This window comes from Panulirus ornatus, chromosome 5, assembly GCF_036320965.1.
Source record: "Panulirus ornatus isolate Po-2019 chromosome 5, ASM3632096v1, whole genome shotgun sequence".
NCBI classification, from domain to species: Eukaryota; Metazoa; Arthropoda; class Malacostraca; order Decapoda; family Palinuridae; genus Panulirus; species Panulirus ornatus.
In genome coordinates this window covers 4,857,727-4,880,527 of record NC_092228.1, presented here as the reverse complement: position 1 = coordinate 4,880,527, position 22,801 = coordinate 4,857,727, and the positions used below count along the sequence as shown (strand labels likewise).

Sequence of the window (22,801 nt, the reverse complement as noted above, 5' to 3'; positions counted from 1 at the left end):
GACCTAAAGATTATATTTTCTCTGCGTATAAGCCATAACTCATTATTCAAATCCTTAACGAACAACAGCCAATCTAGACCAATCCACAAGCGGACCAGATGTGTTCCCAGTGACGTCAGACTACAAGAACGCGGTCAGTAGTAACAAAGTTGTGCGCGTACCCTGCCTGACACGCTCCTCTTCACCAGACTTGTCACATTTCTCGCCTCGTTCCACTCCAGTGTAGCCATCACAAAACATCCGATGACGCCGTGTGGAACGCAATGATACTCGCCACAACTTCACACCCAGACAAGTGGTAGTATTTTCCAATCCATTTAACACGCGGATAATTTTCCATTTAACATCATCTACACATACGTGTTATGTCAAAGGCCAAGGCATCACAAGGTCGTAGCTTCGTACTCAAAAGAACGTACCTTTGGGCTCAAGGGATTGTAACATCGGAGGACCGTGCTACAACTCCGGTTTACAGGGCAGAAAAACCAGACATAATTCCCTTAATAAAGAACACCGAACCACCTTTTCCTTCCCTTCACTCACGCAGGGAGAGTGTTTCCATCCTAACGAACATAAGCAATCACGGTAATGGACACGCCCTGGCCCAGCCGACACATCACATCCCCCGTCACAATGGGCACGCCCTGTCACATCGGACACGCCCCGCAGCAACGAAGCGGAAATGCAACTCCACGCATGTACGTATCTTTTTTGGACAATCCTTTCGTAATAAAAAGGTCAATAAAATTTCTGCTGGCTGAGTGAAAGTCTCGCTTCGTATATATATATATATATATATATATATATATATATATATATATATATATATATATATATATATATATATAATGTATCCCACGTTCTGAGGTCTAGAAAAAAAAAAAGTTTATAAAAGAATCGATTTTTGAAATATAGTGTTCTATGATGGAACCCAGAAATTATATTCGTTAAGGAAAAATGATAGATTAACAGACTCTGAACTAAAGCAGCAAACCAAGAGATAACACTGGAGAAAAATGGCAGACAGTATACGATTAAGTGTTTGAAATGACAGCAGACAATATAGTGTTTGAAAAAAGGACCCATAGCCACATTCTCTCTCTCTCTCTCTCTCTCTCTCTCTCTCTCTCTCTCTCTCTCTCTCTCTCTCTCTCTCTCTCTCTCTCAGGGATAGGAATATCAACGGCTCACAAAGGATGACAGACCCAACGCAAGTCTCCTGAAATAAACTGGGGAACAAAAGTTCTCTCAAAGTCCCGTAGAGGAGAGGGTCAGCGAGAAGGCTGCGGTGATGAAGGCGAGCATTACTGAAGATTCAACCGTCGTATGACTCAAGTCAACAAAGCCCTAATGCGATAGTTGGAAGGATTTTCTTTTCTTTTTTTTCCTGGGATGGGATGAACGACTGGATGCTTCCCAATGGATAGAAAAAAAATGCTGATCTTGAGAGAGACGATATACACGATATGACTCTCCGTGGTGTAGCGGTTAGCGTCCCTGGCCGTGACGCATTCACGGGTTGCACGGGTTCGATTCCTGGCTGTGGCAGTCGGTCCACAGCCAACCCAGCTGTTCAACCACTCCTAAGGGGTTGGTCTATGAAATGGGTACCTGGCTCAGGCTAAGATATATTATGCACATAGCGTTGATGAGATGTCTTTGATTAGGGCCTCGGCTGCCCGAGACGTCTCAGCTAACATTAGCAAAAAGCACAGGCGCAAGCACGGAGGCGCACTAGAGAACGACCAAAGCGCAGGCGCAAGCACGGAGGCGCACTAGAAAACGATCAAAGCGCAGGCGCAAGCACGGACGCGCACTAAAAACGACCAAGGATAACACCCGACCCGCGAACATTACTGGTCTCTTCAAGGGAGCGGTTCCCTCTGTACCATGCGATAAGTGAATGCAGGAGGAAGGGCGCTGGGTGAATGACAAGTAGATCGGGAGGAAAAGGAATGTCGGAATCATCAAGAACTAGAATGTGAGGAACGGAAAGTGCCAAGGCGAGTGTGGCTTTCTCGAGAACGGTTGCTCGGTGTTATTACGACGGAAGAAATAAGAGGGGGGGAAATGGATCTGCAGAACTGATAATACTGACTAGGAATAAAAAACAAAAAATCAGTACGAAAATAAGAGAAGTTATTACGGCTCCTTTGTATAAATGTGCCTAGGGGGTTGACTGGGATGAAAAATGCAAGAGTGTGTTGCATGATTTCTGCGCATGAACTGAGGAGGTAAGTTGGAAGGGTGTGTTTGGGGGGTGTGGGGAGACAGCCACCACCGGCTGGCTGAGCCACTCAGCACTCACCTCCTCTACAACCCCGTGACGTAAGGCGTCCCTGAACCCAGAGAGGCGCCGGCTGACCTCCTCTCCAAATACCCAACCCCAGATTCCTATACAGCCAGGACAGAGCCTCCTCAGTCATAAGCAGCCAGGACTGGGCTATCCTCGAGTCCTACATGCTCAGGACAGGGCTATCCTCGAGTCCTACATGGCCAGGAGAGGGCTACCCTCAAGTCCTACACAGAAAGGACAGGGCTATCCTCGAGTCCTACATAGAAAGGACAGGGCTATCCTCGAGTCCTACATAGAAAGGACAGGGCTATCCTCGAGTCCTACATAGAAAGGACAGGGCTATTCTCGAGTCCTACATAGAAAGGACAGGGCTATCCTCGAGTCCTACATAGAAAGGACAGGGCTATCCTCGAGTTCTAAATGGCCAGGACAGGGCTACCCCAGTTCCATTTAGACAGGACAGGGCCAACCCAAGGACCAGGACGGAAGTACGCCAGTCCCATACAGCCAAGAGAGGTAACATCCCCCCCACCCCATCCTATTTAGCCAGGACGGCGCTACCCAGGGTCCTATATAGCCAGGACAGTGCTACCCAGGGTCCTATATAGCCAGGAGAGAGCTACCCAGGGTCCTATATAGCCAGGACAAAGCTACCCAGGGTCCTATATAGCCAGGACAAAGCTACCCAGGGTCCTATATAGGCACGACAGAGCTACCCAGAGTCCTATATAACCAGGACAGAGCGACCCACAGTCCTATATAGCCAGGATAGACCTAACCATACATAGTCTGGAAAGTGCAACACCAGAGTCATATAGTCAGAACAAAGCTACTCACCCACAGTCCTATATAGAAAAGACGGGGATATTCTAGATTCCTATATGGCCAGGTAATGGTTGCCACAGAGTCCCATACAGGAACACAGGGTACCCTCAGCATCGTATATAACCAAAAAGGTCTATTCCTGAGTCCCATATAGCCAGCATAGGGCTAATCCCCTCTCCCCCAAAGCCCAGTCTGACCACTGGGCTAACCTTTATCCGATCTTATAACGAACATTCCTTTGTAACGAGATCTTGGCTACTCGCCACCCCCTCTATACAACAAACGCTTAGCTGCTGCTTTAAACCTCTTAATACGAAAACCCTCTCCATCCCAACCCTTTCTGAGGCGTGCTGAACTGCCTAATCATCTGCACATGAAATGCCACACTCGCTCCAGAATCTCTAATATGAAGAACTTCGCTTTAACGAACAACGGGCCAGTCCCCACCCCTCCTTATTACGAACGATAAACTGATGTCCACTTCTTGGCGTCGAACTCCCACTCGCCTCAAACCCCTATTATAAAGACCACTCCACGACCCTCAACATCTTCACTACGACCGTGTTCCTTATAGTGAAGTTAAGAAGGGAAGCGGGCTGCCCCCTTCACAAATGGCAACTTTCGACCCCGATAATGCAATCAACGGCGCCGCAGGGTTGCCATGCTGGAAACCCGGACGAGTCTAACCTTGAACCAAAGTCAGGCGGCTGTTAGATTAGGTCAATTACCACCCGGTTAACCCCTCTGGGCTACGGCGGTACGACCCCCTCGAACACAAAAGGTACGACTCTAGTGCACGACGACCCTTTGAAGACGACCCTGGGGGACGACGGCCCTATTTCAGGGAACGCTAGGGGTCTTGCGCTGTGAGCTGGCCCTTGGAGGTCAGGTCAGGGGAGGGGTTGAGGTCATCATGGGTCGTACCGTCAAGGTGATGGGGGGGGGATGAGTCAGATGAATAACCAGGAGGGTCGTGAAAGCAAGCACCCGCGACGATCCCCCACGGCTGAGTCTAACCATCAGTTCAGTAGTTTGTTTACAGATAACGACTGTATCTTGGTAATCATCGAATTATCTATCTCGTAGATGGAAGGTAATCTTAAATACAATCCTGGTTCGTTGGATTTCGCTGAAAAGCCTTTCATGTGTTTCCTACAACTCATTCGAAGTGGAGACGGAGCTTAGGTTGTTACTCACGTGGATATAGGGTTATGTTTTCATCCTGTGGTCAGGTGGGTAATATTGTTACCGTGGTTGTAGTTATGACTGTGGTTCTTCTGGTGGTGTGGTACTTTCTGTGGGTGATGTTGTTACTATGGTTGTAGTCATCACTGTGGGTCGTGTGGCGGGTGTGGCGGTTGTGGTTTAAGCTGTTTCAGTTGCTAAAATCATTGTGGTTTATGTGAATTCCATAACCGTCTGTCTTCAACAACAGAGGCATATGCATAATCATTTTCTTCACTAAAAAGCCTTTCCCCGCCTTTGCATGGCAGCACCAGGAACAAATGAACAACGACCTCATTTTCACACATCCACTCTCTCGCTGTCATGTGTAACACACGTCTCGCTGTCATGTGTAACATACGTCTAGCTGTCATGTGTAACGCACTGAAACCACTGCCTGTCATCCACAACCAAGCCCCACAACCTATTCCTTTGTGTACCATAACCGTTTTATATACCATTCCAGCCCACTGAGAACAAGTCGCTACCCCTTTATCATATCGCTCCAATTCCTTCTATCCAACACACGCCTCTCACGATCCTGAATGTTCAGATCCCGATACCCCAAAGCCTCTTTGATACTATCCTTCCATATTACCCCTCAGTCCCCTTCAGTCCTCTGCTCCCTACGATACCGACATACAGGTCCTCTCTTGTTAGTCCCACTTCAGTAATCCTCTCCGTAACCCAGCAGCACTGCAGCAGACCCCGCTATGCCCTTTCAACCGGACTATGTCCACTGCCAAGCCTCTCCCTCCCACCCTCTCTGACGCCCACTCCTCACACCGACCCTCCTCACGACACATATCGCCCCTACAGCCACTTCATTCCAAAAACATCTGCCCTCTTCTTATCCTTATGTAATGATGATACTACTACTACTGCTGCTACTACTACTACTACTACTACTACTACTACTACTGCTGCTGCTGCTACTACTACTAATAATAATAATGATAACAAACCAACAACACAGCCAATTCGACTAAGAATCAGGTCAAGTCGTGAGGCAGTGCACCGCCCCGCCCAGACGACCATCCCCTGCCATCCCTTATTTAGCGACCACCTGCCTCCTAACACCACCCCTTCTTCATCGCCCACTTACCTCCTGACACCACCCTTTATTCAGCGCCCACCTTATCACCTATCATAACCCTCGTGCAGCGCCCGCGACTCACTAAAGCCCGCACTTGCGGACCCTTGCTGGTGGCAACACTTTGCAACAATTTCAGTGCATTCAGGACATGGTAGGAGTGTCAGCAGGCGTTGGCAGTGATGTGGTGTTGCCTGGAGCTGCCTCAACACATTCAGCAACACCTGCTGGCAACAGGACAGGTGAATTCAGCACATAACTTGCATTCAACCCCACGAGCTTGACGGTACGATCTTTGAGTACGACGGTACGATCTTTGAGCACGACGGTACGATCACTGAGCAAGACTGTTCGATCTCTGAGCACGACAGTTCGATCTCTGAGCACGACGGTTCGATCTCTGAGCACGACGGTACGATCTCTGAGCACGACGATTCGACTCCTCAACACGACGGTACGGTCCTTCAACACGACGACGGCGGTTCGATCGTCGAGAAAGACGGTACGATTCTTTAGTAACCTCAGGGTCGCTCCGTCGTGGTCAAGAGTCGTATCGTACTGTCCAGGGGGATAATTCATTACACAACGCAAGCTCCCACAACCTGGCAGCGTACTACCTCACTACAAAAACACTGACCTTGACTCCCAACCTTTGAACAAAGCAACAGAGACCTCGACACGACAATTAATACCTCCTTATACGATCACCATAAAAATCTTTCCTCGCTGTAACCAACCATTCTGAACCTCCTCCCCTCACCGTAGCCAACGCTCGCTGTGACGGCCACACCGAATCTCCCATTATAACGAACGCTCGCCAAACCTCTCCCTCACAATCACACACACACACACACACACACACACACACACACACCGAAACCTGAAGTCATCCCCTAAAGTTCAGAGAAACACCTGGCAGAGAGAGAGAGACACACACACACACACCCATCAACACATGAGCCTCATGACTCGATTTTTAAACATCGAGGTGAGATTCGCGTTCGGTGCTGCACACGTGAGAGGTCCCCATGACCCACTTGCGTCACGGATTATACACAGGCTAATGGAGACACAAATCCCAGAACACAACATGCCCAGTAGAGTGTCACGTCCAAACCATAACAAAAGCAACACACACACACACACACACAAACACACAGAGGCTAATCTGGCGAACGCTGAGTCACATTCAATCGGTAAGAGTCTGGATAGGTACTTCTGGGTCGTTGTGTTGCGCCGGCTCTACGCTCCGTGCTTGCCGCGCCACCTTCCCTTCCGCTACATCATCGCAAAAGTGCTCTGCATACGTGCATTTCAACGGGATAAAACATTCCCGACGTAACTTTGTGGAGCGCGTCTCCGAACCGTCCAGCAATGGACGTCCAAGCGTCTGTCCTTCATCACACACACACACCCCGACAATTATATCCATTAGATGGTTTTCACAACACCACAACATCAGCACCAAAACGCAGTGCGGAGACGCCAACTTCAACAGAGCATGAAGTTGGCTCCGGTTCCCCGCTTTCCCTCTCCACCCAGTGTCCTCATGAAGTGATGGCGACACAGCCCCCTCTTCCAGCCACCCCTCTCTGCTACGTCGGCCATCATTCGCTCCGCTGGTCAGTTCTCCTGTTCCGTCCGCCTCATTCTGGAGTACACGTTTCCTGAGCAGGGACGCGGTGACGGATGATCCCCGGCAACGTCGGGGAAATATATCACCCACAGGGAAGGCGACAGGTGACGTACGTCGCATGCGCCTCGTCGGACGGGGCAAAAGAAACCAGTGGCGTCCCTCAGGGGCCGACCCTTCCGTCCTGATGTATGTAAATGAGTTGCCAGAAAGACTCGGGGTTCAAACCCCAGTATTAGTGGATGATGCCACACTCATGAGAAGTAAGGAAGGTTCTGGTACGCGACAAGGGACGGAGGGACGTGTACAAGCCACAGCGCTGGTCAGACTCACGGTTCATGAAATCCAACCCAACCGAATGCAAACTGATGAAGTCGGGGCACAGAGACGTGAAGCCGGGCCAAGACTATCATCTTGCAGGGAGCAAATTACAGGATTTTACCCGGGAGCGAGAGGGAGGGAGGGAGTTGACAAGCAGCACCCCACCCCTCTCACACCAAACGACCACATCAGGGGATACGTGCAGGGGGCAGACCTTACACAGTCCACTGTCAAAACTTACCCTCAAGTATGAGGAGAAGCGGTTCGTATCGTGGGCACAACACAGACCCAACCAAGAGCATTTATCACCGCCTTGATCAACTGACTTGAGGTGGCTCATAGATCTGCATGGCACTGTCTGACGGCAGGCAACAAAGACTTGAACCTAAAGGAGTGGAGCTGAGCTACATGGAAGAAGACGACAGCCAAGAACCAGCCCATGTAGATGAAAGAAGGAAAAGACGAGACATGATTGTAATACCTTACGTCCCTCGATGGATGTCATCACACCCAACCAGTTCCTTATGCATGAAGGAACGCAACTACGACACAACAGGAAATAAGCAAGAGAAGAGTCAGAGATGTGACGAAATAACCCTAAATTAACGGAATCGTGGACGATTGGAACCAATTGAAGCAGTCAGTGTAAAGGCCACCAAAATGTGAAATACAATGACAAGAGGGAAAAAGAGACTTTGGAGACTGGGTCCCACGAGTGTGATAACTCCTGACGAGTATAAATAAGGAAGGAATCACCCATTAAAGCACTTAAAAGACACGTACATATACGGAAACTGTCGCACGTCACATTCTATACCAAACTCATACGATCAATCTACTGGCCACGACGGTACGACCCTTGAGTATTACCTCTGACCTGATGCTTAAGGGTCAGGTCAAGGGGGGTCCAGGCCATCACACCAAAGGGTCGTGATTAAGTGGGAGGCACGAGGCAAGTGCACGTCTGTGGACCCAGAGGGAATGTGTCAGCCGACGATATACTGACCCTCGCATCAGCTCTACCATATATGCACGGGCCACCTCAACGCTGCCACTTCAACACGAGGGGGGGAGGGTGGCTACCGCTCCTCTTCCCCCCTTCCCCATACAAAAAGAGGATATAAAAAAAACTGAAAGAAAAGAGGCGAATATCTATCTTAGTCATTACTGGAAGGTCACCATATGATCTAGGGGGCTTCAAAAGGTAGAACTGCAACTGGTTTGAAACATTTGCGAATACTGATGAGCTACACTGAATTGCCGAGAACATATGAACCTCCAGAACATCTGTACAATGAACACACTTGAACACTTGTTGACGTTATTACGACAGAACGATCTCGAGTTCCTGGTCTTCCCTGTCGAAGCCACCGCAACCAGTCAAACTGTTTCATACTAACCCACCATTAAGCCACTAACCTTACCTATAACCCCATCTTTACCGACCTAACACTCCACCACACAAACCATCGGGTCAAATCAACACTAGAAAGTATTTGAAGAAAAAAATTCATCTGTGAATACAAGAAAAATGAACTACGCTGGATACCATAATGAAAATCAACACGTAATAATCCTCGAGAGCACATAACCTGGGACAGGACACATAAATACGATCCCGCAGAATTGAAAAATTCTCAGCAGTTCAAAGAAGTTAATTCTCCCTCCACGCACGGAGGCCCAGGGAAGGGCATAGGATGATCGTGCATGGCAAGTGAGGGACACACCCGCTTCACGCTGGGGGAGGTGAGGAGGGGCCTCGCCAAGCGATGTACGGCACAGATAGTGATCACAAGGTACACGTCGCCACACACTCACCCACCCACCACTGTGCCCGGCCCTCTTTCACCTCTCCCTGCTTCCCTCTAGTGCCACCTCCCGCCTCACCTGACTGGAGACCCACACTCAACACGGCGAAAATTCACCTTGGAAGAGGTTGCATTACCGTGGGTGGACGCAAAATGAGCAAAGTCTCGTCGAAGAACTGACTTCACAGGAGCCCATTCATTTTCCTCCCCGTGACTGTAGCCCAGCCTTGAAGCAGCAGCAGCAGCAAACAGAGAGGAGGAGGGTGGACATGCTGAAAATGGAATGCCTCAGGGCAATGGTGTGGATTGGCGCGGGATGGTCGTGTAAGGAATGAAGGTGTGGCTGCAAGCGCAGGCTGACTAAGGGAGCTGACCGTGGTGTACTGAAATGGTCTTGGACATATGGAGATGATAAGGGAAGAGAGGCTGACTAAGAAGACCTACATGTCAGGGGGGAACAAGAAGGAGGAGGAGGAGGAGACCGAGAGATGGGAATGGAAAGCTGGAGTGAAGGAGGCGTTGGGGTATCGGGGCACGAACACTCAAGGAGGGTGTGATGGTCGTTCGTCGTGGGACAGAAATGAAATGGATCGACGTGCTGTGTGGATGTATGTGAATGGGGCGGTGGTTCGTATGCTTCTGGTGATACCTCGTTTAGACGGAAAGAGAAACAAAGCATAAGAATATATATGTATGTATGTATATATATATATATATATATATATATATATATATATATATATATATATATATATATATATATATATATATTGAATGATAACATCTTGGAGAAGAATGGCTGTGCCCCTCCCAGCCAGTGACTCAACAACACCCGCATCACAAACACCTGACAACGCCATCCTTTACATTAAGCCGAGAGGGGCAAGCAACGCATTTCACCCTCCCCTCCGCTGAAGGGCTTGGGGGAGAAATGTTGACACCAGACACGTGACAGGAGCCACCTGGTACAAAGCAGGTATATGAACCAGTTCTTCAAGTGTAATCCTGTACTCCAAGCACCCAAGCAATGTAACAAAGTAACCAACTTTGTCTCAAATCACCAACACACAAAACCCTCCTACATTTTCTTCTCAAATTCAACTGCGTGGAGTGATGTCATCCCACCTTAACAGGTTGCAATTTTCCTTCAAGGCGTATGCAAATGTACAGGGTACGTATCGGCAGGTAACACAGCTTAATAACGTGATATTAATACGTGTATGTAATGATCCCACCCACACACAAGGGAACGTGTATACTTGCCTCATTCGCTTCATGACAGCGGCGGCTGCAGTTCTCCTGCTGTCTCTATATACACACACTTAACACTATGACACTACACACTAAAATACTTCGCACACTCGGTGTCCCCCGTCAACACCACCACGCAGGGTGTGTGGGTATGTCAGTGGCGGGATACATGGCTGGGAGTAGCCCGGCGTAGCACCACACAGGCTCAAGCTACACTGTGGCGGCGGCGGCCCTGAAGGTGCGGGAGCCGGCCGGCAGAGTGGGAGGGTACACCAGGGGCCAGGCTACCAGGGGGCCACCACACTCGTGATCCACCACCGCCACCTCCCACCCACCTATAAGCCACAACCACCTACACTCAGCCTTACCCTAAGTTCCACCTTTCACACACACACACACAAAGAAAAAAAAATCAAATCGAATGAAAAAAAATCACGTTAAATAAATATAATAAATAAATAAATAAATTACTAAGATTACGATGAGTTCAGTGAAGCACTTTAAACGCATGAACTCACACATCCGTACATATAAACAAACTACACATGGTCTGTCCCACCTACGACACCGTAACTCAAGTGCATCAACGACCACAATACATAAATGGGGGAAATAATGGAATATAAGAATACTGATGATGGTGTATGGTCAGCCGAGCTAATGAAAGGGGTATCCCGTTCCTCTATCGTGGAATATAAAGTATTGAAACTGAATTGCAACTGATGGACGGTCCGTAAAGGGACAGTTCGCTGTACCGCGCCCTTAGAGGCATGAAGGTTTTACAACCCATGTTCGGCGCACGGTAAACTGATCCTTACTATGGGTTACCACAAGGGCTTAAGTATCTTGCGGTAACACGGCCCGACTGAGGCGAGTACATCTGAGGTGAGGATGTACATGGCCGGCAGGATCTAGGATTCAACACTCGGCAACCGTACGGGCGAGAATCCTCTACAAATCTAATACAACAATCAGCATACGAGGGTGAGGTGGCCTGACCACTTCACGAGCCTGGTGACCCTGACATGCACCGCTTGTGTTGTAATGACTGCCAGTGTGGGAGGGGGAGGAATAAAGTCGCTGTTTCAAAATAACACTTTACGACAACAAGGATTTACATTATGGCAACCGCAGGCAACTCCATCAGGCTACAGCAGGCGGGGGAGCGGCAGCTGCCAGACCCCCAGCAACGTGCTCACTGACACACAGTTACCTAAATTGCAGTTCTTCCCATGTCCTTCCTTGTTGTACAGTCTGTAATACTTTTAAATGCCTCTTTGATAAGAATCCGGTGAAAGAGGCTGTTATTTCTGTCATTATGTTCCTGTTTACCACCACAAGGAACATAAACACACGTTCCCGCCAGACGACAGCTTTCCCGCCAACTCAGCAAACTCCGCCCAAGTGTCTCCTTTATTTGCATAATACAACACATCTGCTTTACAAGCATTGTGAAAGCCACATCATCACGCAGTCACTCTAGTGTGAATGTCATCATTTTATACTGAAAGCCAGAATAAAATCACCGGCAACTTGGCTGCCATACTCGATTACACGTGAAAACATAAAAAGTTCTACACTTTAGGGCCCCCAAAAGTTTTTAAAAGTTATCGGGGCAGAACCCTAACCCAAAGTTCGCCCTCGCTGTGCATCGGAATCTCCTAAAGGCAATAATTTACGTCGACTATTTGGGACAAGACTTTGTCATGATACAGAGGTAGAGTTCAGAGAGCACAGTGCAGAGGATGTGGGAGAGTAAGAGCAACCAAACCAAACCCACCATCCCGAAAGCCTTGTCGTACACACCCGACCAGCCCAGCCGTCGTGAACACACCTGTGAACACCTGCCTGTGGAGAGCCGTGGTCCAGCACCTCCCATAATGCATCACTGGGAGCGTGTCAGCGGGAGAGTGGGAGGGAGAGAATGACATAGCGGCTAAAAATAACTTTGGTCCGAGTGGCCGGGCGTCATTGGGTTCAAAATGGCCGCCGCTGCCCCACCTGATAAAAAGGTTGAGAGGGACGAGCTATTTCCGCTGCTTGCCTTAGCCTGCTGGTGCTTGTAGCTAAACAAGCTCGTGGGGCTGCTTGTGGCAGGCACAGCTAGACCAAATGAAGACCAAAAGTCCACCAAAGAATTCCGAGCGACAGACGATCAAAAAAAAGAAAAAAAAAAAGTTTCCCGCCATCCCAAGATTGTTTAGACGTCTTAGTTCCTCACTGTTAATTCTCGCCGTGAGAGGATCATTTCCCGGGTCAACTCCTTGACCTCAGGAAACTGCAGTTGAGGTCACAATCATATTCAACATGAGAATGGTGAAGTATGGAGGTCAGGGACACATTAACGAAAGTGAAAGTTGGTAAATACTTCGGGTCCCTCCATAATGGCAAGCGGTCCTCATGCTGGTGTAGACAGAACATACGATAACCTACGACGTGGTTCTTCTAATAAGCAGGATCTGCGCGTATCGCAAGAACATTTCGAGATTCTTAAGAGAGAGAAAAAAAAAAAAGAGAGCCCAGTGAGGTACGTGTTGTCCAGTGTTATATGTCAGACGGTGAGAGAGTGAGTGTGTCGACTGAATGCCAGCAATACACGTGTGTGAGGGAGAAGGTAAAGACTGTAACTGAGAGAGAGAGAGAGAGAGAGAGAGAGAGAGAGAGAGAGAGAGAGAGAGAGAGAGAGAGAGAGAGAGAGAGAGAGAAACTTTAACTTTCTGAATGAGCTCACTTAAGTTAGTTTGAATTAGGGTTTGAATAAGTTGTTTCTTTTACGGGTTGGGTTAAATTAGCACAAGAAAAATGGATTAAGAATGGGCTAAAGATGAGCTATCAGAGCTTCAATGTCCGAATCATATGGTCAAGTTAGGCTGGGTATGATCAACTTAAATGAAGAATTAAGTTCCGGAAGGTTTGGTTAATTTAAGCCCATGTTATTCTTTGTCTTTATGTAACAAAAACGCAGTCCATGCTTTTCTGAGACGAACAATTGACCACACAGGACACTTGGCTTTGAGGAACGCAGAGACGGTGAGGAGGGAAACGCGGGGGAAGCGCCCTTTCCTGGCGGCCCAGGTGTGGCAACGGCTGCGCGAGGGAGGGACGGAAGTGAGGGAGACAGCGAACCAGAAATCCATTCATACCGTGAGCGGCGCCCCGGAGAGGTGCTAAGTTGGACGTTATGGTGGCCAATACCTCGCGAAGACCGTTAGAATGACAGGGGATCGTGAGGAAAATGGGCACATTTGAAGAACTGGGCTCCTCTGGGAAGGGGGCATGAGCTACCCCATGTGCACGTCAGTGGTGGGAGCCAATGTTGTAGCGGTGGCGTCCGAGAGGAAGCCAGCGATGGTTAAGCTAGGCTTCCACACTGTTGCAGTGGCGGAGACGACAATTATAAGTCTGGTGGTAATTACCTTCCCTTCCTCCCCACCGCGGCCAAGGTCCACCTGGCTTCCTCTTCTCGCAACCCACACACTCACCAGACTCTAAGAGGGCCTCACACACCCTCCTCGCCGTGCTCCTCCCTCACGCTGACCTTGTCCCATCTTTCCCCATGGCAGCATCTTTTTCCTCCCGCCGCCGCCGCCGTCGACACCCCTCCTCCCCCGGCCTGACCTTCGAAGCTACCCCCGTCACCCGCTCCCCTCCCTGATAGCCCGCCCACACACTCACACCCCTATTTACTCTCCCTCCTCTCCCCAACGCCCCCTGGCAACTCCTCCACATCATGTCCCTTCGTGAACTCACTCTCCCTATCCACCTCCTTTGTTGTCCCATCCCAGGAGTTAGCCAGTACCTCCCTCAATAGTCAACTGAGTTTTAGCATCTCTGGTCTAAACTATCCAGCCAGCCTTGTTGCCAAGGCCTGCGTCCCGCCCCCTCCAGCTCACCCACACACCCACCCACCTCCTCCGCCGCCGCCTACGCGCCACCCAAACACGTCTTCACATCCTACAATCTCTCGTTCACAGCCCATTCGGTCATGACGTAACTCCCCAACGATGACGTTGCGCCATGTGACGTCAGCGGCTAACAATGACGACACCGCCCCACCGGCCGATGACGGCATCACCATCTACGTATTCCCCCATGACTTGGCAGCGCCAGCAGCAGACGACCTACGCCACTAAGCGTCGCCCGCTATATCTGTGTAACTTTACCCACGCAACACCTCGACACCCAGGGCATCGAAGGCGTCCCATCTAGAGGCCCTAGTCCCTCCTGCCCTGCTTCCATCGCTTGTGGCTGCCTCCACGCCGTACCTTGACTCTCACCCTCCCCTTCCCTCACACACACACACACACACACACACACACACACACACACACACATGGCCCAAATGACTCATTCATCACCAGCTGCCACACCAGTCATCTTCAGTACACTCAACACCACAGTCATGTCACATCCACCACACGCATGAGTCATTTACCAGTCATGTTTTCACTTCACATACGTCACTGCATTTCTTAAAGTCATCTCACAAATCAAATTCATCTCCACCGTCATGCCATCACTCATTACCACCTCTCACGTCCTTCATCTCACCTCACTGCGATTCACCAGTCATGTCAACTCACAATACCACCTCATTACTCAACACCATCCATCCTCATACACTACCAACTCGAGACTCATCTCTGATGAGTTCATCTCCACCACTCACTGACGTTCATCTCCGCAAATCCGATCTAACTGCCACTTAACCTTATCAGAACATCTTAACTTCTTGTTTACACATGAAACTCTACCCTTCATCCCCCCTCCACCAACTTCCCCCTTACTGCACTAGAAGACAGGTAGAGTTAGAAAGAGACTCTCTCTCTCTCTCTCTCTCTCTCTCTCTCTCTCTCTCTCTCTCTCTCTCTCTCTCTCTCCCTGACTGACTCCCCTGCCAGAGTCCTGGGGTGGCCGCCCGTGACCATGCAACGCGGCCCCAATCCGGACGCCGTGCGACCTAAGGCTACGTTAACCCCCCGTCTCATGGCTGAGTCAGCCGAACCCATCCCTCCCTCCCTCATCGTGAGATGCACTTCACCTCACACCCCACACGGCCTCGTGGTGTAGGGTGGGGAGATGACAATCTTGCCCAAGTGGCGTGTGTGTGTGTGTGTGTGTGTGTGTGTGTGTGTGTTTGTCACCCCATGGCAATCGAGTTCAAAGAGGAGAATTATGAAAGAGAACGTGACCTGGTGTCTCAGGAATGCCTTGTGCTAGAGGGCGCCTCCTCACAGTGGATGGACGTACGGAGGGGGTGGGAGCGACGCTGCTGCCGCAACCTGGCCGACAAATACGATAATCCTAACGTACAATTACGGTCGAAGCTTCCGTGACGGGCAACTTCTGTCCCAGAGGACTGACCACGCGCTCAAGCTGACCACGTGCTCTTCACAACGACCATGTGTTTTACACACACACACACACACACGATGATACTTGATATTATTACAACTGCTAGTTGTAGTACAACTGATATCACAGCGAACAACATTTCTGTAAAGTCTGTATCTATTTATGTACATATATGTGTATGTGGGTGGGTTGGGCCATTCTTTCGTTTGTTTCCTTGTCCTACCTCGCTAACGCGGGAGACAGCGACGAAACATAATGAAAAAAAAAAAAAAAAAAAAAAAAAAAAAAATATATATATATATATATATATATATATATATATATATATATATATATATATATATATATATATATATATAAACAAACTGATGCGATGCTTGGGAGAACATAATGACAGTGGTGCACGTGAGTGAAGGCAGACTGACCTAATGCACCAAGAGAAGGAGGGTAAGCTGTTACCAAGAGCGACCAACATTCAGGATTGTACACGACCAGCAGCGCCACACAGGCCGCCAGACCCTGATACCACCGCCACCACCACCACTCCTCCTACCACCTCAATCCAGAGGCACTAATGCTTCGTTCTGATGCTATAGAGAGCTTTGCATCGACGTCCAGGCAATGTTTCTCTCTCTCTCTCTCTCTCTCTCTCTCTCTCTCTCTCTGCCGCCCAGGCTACACACTGATCGACGCTGCAACCACACGAATGATAGTCGACGTATTTCCCTCTTGGTCCTTCCTGATACGTTGAGTGTCGGAAATACTCCATCATTCTGAAGTACACACATGCTGTATCTATAACACACACACACACACACACACACACACACACACACACACACACACACACACCTTAACCCATCAAGAAATATCTGGATGTTGACACATGTGAAATTAGAACATTGGAAACCCTGCAGCATCCAATATTCTTTTTATATACATCCATCAACAATTCACAAACGACAGCTCTACTCTCTCAGCCATACCCTGTCTGATCTCCCTAAGAACAGTCAGTAGAGCCACAAATAACTAGTCCAAGAATAAAGAAATCTTGTCGGGAGAGATGGCGCCACGGCTGCAGTATTTTTTTTCCTCCTTTTTTTTTTTTAACGCGCTAAAAACCAACCCCCGACACTTGGCACTCGGTCTAATCTTAGCTTATTTACAGCGTGAAGCAGAGATCCCACTGAGCGATGGCTGCCACACCTGCCACCTTGTTTGCCGTGACTTGCTGAACAATATCTGGTACACTTTGACCTGCATGACCCCTCACCAAATTTTACCAAGCAGATGGTAATACTATTTTTCAACCAGTGACAGGGTGTGTACAATATTCTTAAGACTCAAATAGAATTTCTCGTCTCGTCTTCGGTGACAATACATCAATTTCTAAAGACTACTAAAACTTTTTTAAGTAATTTGATCTTATTCATCAATGTTTTTCTGTTTACCCATGTGAACACCGCCCACGGCGTTCTTATAACATACTGTGTCATTTCCCGTAAAAAAAAAAAGAGGTAATCTATCTATGGCGTTTCATTCTAAAAAGACACCATTATACGCGCCCCCACCCACACAATACTGAGAACCACCGCCAGGGTTCGTCATGCCCAGCTAACACGACACTCACGAGGAAACGCTTAACGTCCACAGTGTAAACAAGTCTATTAAAACAACATGCATCTTGGCGGCAGAAGAAAAAAACAAACAAAACGACTGTAAACAATGGTCTTCGCGCCAAAACTTTTCCTTCCGAGGATCAACGCAAACTCGCGCGCTTTTCTTTGATCATTTTATCAGCATATTAGTAAAATAAACAGGCTCACTAAACAAGGTCGTTAGTTTCACACTAACAAGTAGATTCATATTTCACACAGTTAGTTCTAATCCAACAATGTGGTCGCTGGATAACCAGTTTACCAATGGCATGAAAAACCAATTGAATTAGTGTAATAAAACCAAGGTTTCATGATTAACTATGTTATTTCTACACTAAGAATGCTTTCAGAACTATAGAGTTAGTTTCACTAGCAATAAGACCGAATTAAACAGGTTAGTTTCATCTTAAACTCCTGTAATTACCGTTTCACTCAGTGCATCAGTTTCAAGTTTCGTGAGTATAACAAGGCTCACTCAATCACCATGTTAGTTTCATCAAATGAAATCAAGACTTCTTGAATCAAGTTTAGTTTCACTTGCACAATTGGTCTTGTATAATTCGGTTGTTCCCCTACCAACCAACAATCATAAGTTTCATACAAACAGGACCATTGAAAAGTCCATTCTAACAACACACACACACACACACACACATATATATATATATATATATATATATATATATATATATATATATATATATATATATATACACACACACACACGGGAGCCAAGAAAAACTCGGAGAAAAGAATGCTGTACATCCTATTTTCATTCGTCTACGTTCCTCTTGTGATGCAGGAAGTGTTCACAGCACAGCATAACACGACGCGTGTTAGTGCAAACAACACGGTGCACAGAAATTATACGTAGCCAAAACAAACCGAGCAGACGAATCACTTTTATCGCATATCTCAAGGTTACGAGCACTCGAATTCTGAACTGTGATTGGTTGTCAAGCCTCGAGTGCTTACAAACAACCAATCACGTTTAATCTACAGCCTTTCCAGAGCTTCAGGACAACGGGTTTTGTTATCAAACATTCTAAAATGAAAAACACTTTGCAGCTGCGTCTTTGTAAAAAGCAAAATGCCATAGATAAAAAGTTCACAACTATATATTAACTTAACCTCAGCTGAGCCTGTGGCTCTTTTAATACCCAAAGAACGTTCAGAATTCGACTACACACAACTAAGAAATATCTACAATACATCATGAAGTAACTTACACAGATACACTTAAGTATAATCATCATTTACTTTAAAAGCAATAAAATGCTTCAAGGAAGCTCTGACGCTCGTACCAAGATGTACGATGATTCAAATTTCAAATTCTCAACAGACTGAGGTAAATCTGACATAGATTGAATATGTGTACTACTACTGTCTTAGCAAGTTTCTCAAGCAAGGTTTAGTGAGGGCAATAAGGCACACCAGCCTCTCACGAGCGATGCTGTAGGGGAAATAAATAAAAGATTATATGAGAGAGAGGGGAGGCGTGCATGGCGTCAACCGACAGCCCGGGAGTTAGAGCCTCATTTCCTGTCGCTGGAGAGGGAGTTAACTGTCTCACTTCTGACAGCTCACTGCAAATTCCCACATGACCTCATTAGTGGTTGTAGACGTATTTTTCCTCAATGAACAATGTGATACGTGGTTTTCCTTACTGAACAACAGAATAAGTATTTTTCCACCAAAAATACGAATCTTTTCCTTACTAAACAATAAAATAAGCAATATTTCGCCCAGTTGAACATTAAATGCGCAATGCACCTTGATGAATAATGAAATAAGTATCTGACACAAATAAGCCATTCATCCCCTCAAAGGAGAGCTATTTCAGCACTAACCCCCTAATGCGTGGTCTAAATAAGCTCTATTCGCAATTAACTAGAAAATAAGCAACACTCACTTCCTGAGCATGAAATACGTATTAGATTTCCCACGCCCACGAGTGAAATAAGGGCCATCTTTCCAAAGAAGTGAATGTAAAATCTCTCTCAAGCAGTGAAATAAGCGCTATTTCACTAATAATGACATGAAATAAGTACTAATCCCAGAGAAGCAGTAAGTAAGCAATATCCTCCTTGTGAAGGACCGGAACAAGGAGTGAAATAAGCGCACTGCCACTTAATGGAATGAAATAAGCTATATTCACCCCTCGCACAGGAGAGACATGAAGGCACAAACATCTCTTGTAATTTGACTAGGTTACAGTGGTATTCGAGTCATATTCAGCACTTCAGTGAAATACGGCTACAACCACCGCGTCAGAGAAGAATACGGGTTATATACCCAGCACGTAACAGTGAAATACGTGATCTACAACACAACAGTGACATCCCCCCTCCACCCCACTCCACGTGGGAGGACAAAAGGCTCTTATTTTTCGCATGGTGGTAGTTTATTAAATTCGACGTATTTGTCTCCCTCCCTCTCGTGGCTGAGAGAAATAAGCACACTATCCCCTCTGGCTGTCAGTAGGCACCATGCACTCACTCTGGGTTCCAAGTCGGTCCCACACAATCGTCTCCACGGGGGGGCGGGTGTTCCTCGAGTCTCTATCTCTCTCTCTTATTGGCTCCTGTCGTGCCTCAGATGGGTACTTGTTCCTTGTTCCGATGTCGGCCGTTACAAACACCCTCTCCTCACCAGACAGTTACTGATAGCCTTTGATCTATGTTCCTTTATTCCTCCTAGGGAAGCTAAAGGACAGAATCGTTTTCTTCGATGACTTGTGCCGGGGTCGAAATCACCTCGTTTTCTAAAAATCCTTCCGGGTCGTTGTATGTTTTTGTATGTATATATATTATTTATTTATTTTTTTCTTGTTTTATCATTAGTCCTCATGCGTTAGGGGGACGCTCTCCGGCGGGCGACTACCAATCCCAGCTCCGGGTTCAGAGGGCGTGGTCAAAGTACCAGTGGAACGATGGCAAGATGACCACGGTCGAAACTTTCGTCGTGGGTTCGATTGGTCGATGCGCTCGTTCGTCGCTGCCGAAGGACTGCGTCCAGCTCGAGGACCTCGGGTTGGCTGGCGTGGGTGTGACCTGGGGGGGTGGTGAGGGGGGGTGGTGGGAAGTGGACAGTGCCGCGCCCCCCCAGGGTATGAGACGTGAAGTTGTGGTGGAAAGTATCGAGTGGGTTCGGTGACAAGACGCCTTCCGGGTCGCAGTTCGATATCCAGCGGGGGGGAAGGGGGGGGGGAGTCTTGAGGTGGCGAGGGACCTCCGGCTGGGGTCAGACGATCTTCCGACTCAGCTGAGGTGCACACAAACCCGCACGGGTTCTCCCTCAAGACCGGCCCTGTGTCGCCCGGGATGACCTCCCTGGAGGGGTCAGGCACGACGATGGAACAGTCCTCCTGCCGGAGTCGTGACGCTGGCGGTGAGGAGAGGAGTTGGGCGGCGGCGCAGACGGTGGACGGTACTACCAGCAGCAGCAGCAGCAGCAGCAGCAGGTGAGGCTGGGGGCGCCATGCAGCGGAGTGGAGGGGTGGCGATGATGCCCTGGTGGATCCCAGTGCTATACTGAGCTGCCCACCAACCAACACCACCGCCGCCACGCCCGAAATTCACGCACGCCCGCGCCCACACCTGGCACCTGCCCCGGCCTGCCCCCTACCCCAGCTCCCTCACCAGGAGCCCCATCCCCCCCCCCTTCCTGGATACTTCAATACACTTCCCTCCAGCCCCAATGCCCTCTTCCTCCCTGCACACTTCAAATACACCCTCGGCCAAAGCCTCAAGTAACTACATTTCATCTGGCACAGCTTTCCAACAACACACACACACACACACACGCACACACACACACACACGCACACACACACACACACACACACACATATACATATATATATATATATATATATATATATATATATATATATATATATATATATCGTCTACCTCTTCCGGTACCGGTCACCAAATCTACTGCGTGAGGATATGAGAGCCAGCAGGGGGCACCCGGGCACTAGAGGACGGTTCTGTGGCACACCTGTTCACCTTCCATGACATCCGACACAACCAACCTCTTGTCACGTCTCTCTCTCTCTCTCTCTCTCTCTCTCTCTCTCTCTCTCTCTCTCTCTCTCTCTCTCTCTCTCCTCGTATCCCTTTTCTCACGTCCCCTTCAAAGATTCTCTGTCGCCCCTCCTCCTGTTGCCCCTATCCCTATATCTTTCCCTCTGTTCCATCTTGCGGAGGATCTGTGGATACAGAGCCAGTCGACCGTAAACAAAGCGTTGTGTCACACAGGAAGATAATGTATGTAAACGCCATGCAAGACCCTTCCCCTCCCCCCTCCCCTCACCCTCGTCAGGTGAAAGGCAGCAGATTCGTTTCGTAACGTCGGAAGGGACGGGACGGAGGGGCGTCCAGCGTGGACCCCACGCTAACCCTCTCCGTGCTCTTGCAGCGATGCCACACTCGCTGCCAACCCTCTTATGCTCGAGCGGCGACAGAAACACCTCTATGGAACACTATATAATTTCACGCCAGAAGCACTGTACAGAGGAAAAGAAAACGAAGACAGACGAGAGGCGTTACGGGAACTCATACTTACGCCACAAGTGAAAAATGACCCTTGTATCGTCGCACAAGTCTCGTCTAAAAGCTTTGGACTGAAGAGGAGCCCATGCTTTCCCTGCTACTGATTACAGCGCAGCCTTGAAGCTGCATGGGGCCCTTGAGAAAGTGGTCCTGGGTTATATAACCCTTAAAATGAGATGAATGGGGAGGGGACACATTCCATCAATCAACTCCTTCACCACGTTCCATAAATTTATGAACGACCTTATGGTAAAGATTATCCCACTTTAACAAGACGACTGCAACAAACAGTGACCTCGTCTGACCTGAACACTGTCGCACGACCCTAGTAGTACCATTCGCTCACCCTTCACGTGACATCCTTCCTGGGTAAGGTTAGGTCAGGTCAGGTCAGGTGAATACCTTATGAATGCTACCTTCCTCCTCTGAACATACTGGTCCTGCCACCGACGCTAATAGACAGGTGAGGGAGATAGGGAAATAAATAAATAGAAGACGGAGAGAGAGAGAGAGAGAGAGAGAGAGAGAGAGAGAGAGAGAGAGAGAGAGAGAGAGAGAGAGAGAGAGAGAGAGAGAGAGAGAGCTGGCCGTTCAGCCTCTCACCCTCCTCCAGCTGGCAGCCTCACACCACCACCCCAGCCCCATCATCCGACCTCCTGGGGGAGGGAGGGGGTGTTGGGGGGGGAACAGCCTGGGATTACCCACCCCCTGCTGAAGGTGTCCACACCGTATGCTGGATTGTGTCTTGCTCACACCCGCTAACTCACAATCACCACAG

General features: G+C 48.5%; 1 protein-coding gene across 1 annotated transcript in view; it reads right to left on the bottom strand.

Annotated features, from left to right (window-relative positions):
- Positions 1 to 22,801, bottom strand: part of LOC139747586 (uncharacterized) — a 333,338-nt gene that overhangs the window by 156,481 nt on the left and 154,056 nt on the right. The window lies entirely within an intron of this gene.